General features: G+C 42.2%; 1 protein-coding gene across 4 annotated transcripts in view; it reads left to right on the top strand.

Annotated features, from left to right (window-relative positions):
• The window catches only part of LOC137992645 (transient receptor potential cation channel subfamily M member-like 2), a 170,796-nt gene that overhangs the window by 51,657 nt on the left and 116,639 nt on the right, over positions 1-2,500 (top strand). The window lies entirely within an intron of this gene.

Here is a 2,500-nt window from a genome sequence, read left to right as displayed (position 1 = left end):
GCGCGATGTAACATTGTCTTTAATAAAGAGTCTCTATAGCGTTTATCAGTATGACTGTGGAAATGTAAGAGCAAGCTAGTATTGGTTGGCTTTCTGTAGACTTGAGTTTCAAGTTTTGTTCCATTCTTGATGATATCAATGCCGATGAAAGGAATCCTATCATCAACAGGAAGCTCCATCGTGAACGATAGACTGGGATGTAGGCCATTCAGGGTAGTAAGAAACATAATGGCAGCATCTGAGTATCTTCTGCACAAATGAGGCATCAAGCCATCGCGTGTGAGTTTCTCTTCGAGGTGGCACATGAAGACGTTCACCATTTGGGGACCAAGGGGGGAGCCCAATTTAGCCACTCCATCCGTTTGCTCATACAACTGACCATCAAACTGAAAAAGTTGATTGGTTGTGGCAATTTCAAGCACCTTAACAAGCTGATCTTTTTGGAGGTTAAGCCCATAGGTTTTATTAAAGCAGTCATCCGTGAAAGCTTTGTTGACCAAGATGTTGACATTGGTGAATAGAGCTGGAACTGGCATCATAAGTGACCAAAAAAACATCATCTTCATTAACAGAAAGGTTTCGAATAGCGAATGTCTTCATGTGCCACCTCGAAGAGAAACTCACGCGCGATGGCTTGATGCCTCATTTGTACAGAAGATACGTTGATGATACTGTTGCAAGAATGCCAAATACTGATGCTGCCATTATGTTTCTTACTACCCTGAATGGCCTACATCCCAGTCTATCGTTCACGATGGCGCTTCCTGTTGATGATAGGATTCCTTTCATCGGCATTGATATCATCAAGAATGGAACAAAACTTGAAACTCAAGTCTATAGAAAGCCAACCAATACTGGCTTGCTCTTACATTTCCACAGTCATACTGATAAACGCTATAAAGACTCTTTATTAAAGACAATGTTACATCGCGCTTATGCGCTATCTTCCACAACAGAGACTTTTAATGAAGAATGCGTCAAATTGCGCTCGATTTTTAGCCGTCTTGATTACCCTTGGAGTCTTATTGATTCTGTTATTTCCAATTTTGTTTCTCGAAAACCTTCTGTATGCACAGCGGAGAGAAATGGTGACGAGAGCAACTTATCAGAATTAATCTGCCATTCAAAGATCAGGTTTCAGCTAATTCTGTTCGGAGGCAGTTGCGTGATCTCAGTAATAAGATTGGCCTCGCTTTGCGGCCAGTTTTTGTAAGCAAGAAATTAAAACAAGACCTAATACCTAAAGAAGCCAAGCCATCAATTGTTAATCAGTAATGCGTTGTTTATCATTTTGTATGTGACCTGTGCGATGCAGATTATGTCGGCTATACAGCCCGACACCTTTTTCAACTCGACCGTTGTCAGCTCAGAGGCGGTTTGCGACTCGAAAATCCATCCCAGCCAAGACTTTTTCACGCAAAGCTAAAGCCACATCATTTGCGAACCTCTGTGAATGTTTCGTCATCAAAAATCCCCAGGCACTTGACTGGAAATGAGCATTTTGTGCTTCGATTCCACGACAGCTGATGAATTTAACAGCTGCTGATAACCGGACAGGACACGGAGCTTGGGTCCGAGGTCAAATTAACTCCACCCGATGAGATACAGTCATTTCATTAACAATACTTACCCCATCCCCACAGCGGTTTCTCGAACAGCTCCATTGTTATGAGCGACCAATGAATGACATAGCGAGGCGACGCAACGGGACATCATCAGAGAAGACAAAGAGGAAAATTCGAATATTCTGCAGGGTTTTTTTCGAGCAACAAAACATGTTATCAAATGCGAAGAGATCGCTTGAAAATCAATCTGATTCCTCTCCGAAACGCCGCAAACGTCCGAATTATGCCCCACATTGGAAATTCTGGTAAGTTGACTGGTAAAGATCTGCATGAATATAGTGCGCTACGACCATTACGTGGGACCCGTTTTACAAGCTTAACTTTCGCACCCCAAATTTCTGTTACGATACTGCCAACTGTTTTAGTCGACAACGAGTTTGACCACTCTCGATTTTCCTTCTCTGTCTGACTATGCTTGATTATGTCGTTTGTAAAGGTAAGGCTATCCTCTGAGTATTTGTAATTGGATAGAAGCCTATGAGAAAAATATTTGGAATAAGCATTTCCCAACGCGCAATGCCAAAATTCAAAATGTGTTTATAATAGCTTTCCGTACATTGTACAGTTGCGCACTATATTCACGCAGATCTTTACCAGTCAACTTACCAGAATTTCCAATGTGGGGCATAACTCGGACGTTTGCGGCGTTTCAGAGAGGAATCATGTTGATTTTCGAGTGATCTCTTCGCATTTGATAACATGTTTTGTTGCTCGAAAAAAACCCCGCAGAATATTCAAATTTTCCTGTTTGTTTTGTGTGATGATGTGCCGTCGCGTCGCCTTGCTATGTCATTGGTCGCTCATAACAATGGGGTTGTTCGAGAAGCCGCTGTGGGGATGGGGTAAGTGTTCTAAATTAAATGACTGTACCTCAT

The sequence above is a fragment of the Montipora foliosa genome, chromosome 2 (genome assembly GCF_036669935.1).
Source record: "Montipora foliosa isolate CH-2021 chromosome 2, ASM3666993v2, whole genome shotgun sequence".
Taxonomy (NCBI): domain Eukaryota; kingdom Metazoa; phylum Cnidaria; class Anthozoa; order Scleractinia; family Acroporidae; genus Montipora; species Montipora foliosa.
The sequence above is the reverse complement of the archived record's forward strand: the minus strand, read 5'-3'. Positions and strand labels throughout refer to the sequence as shown.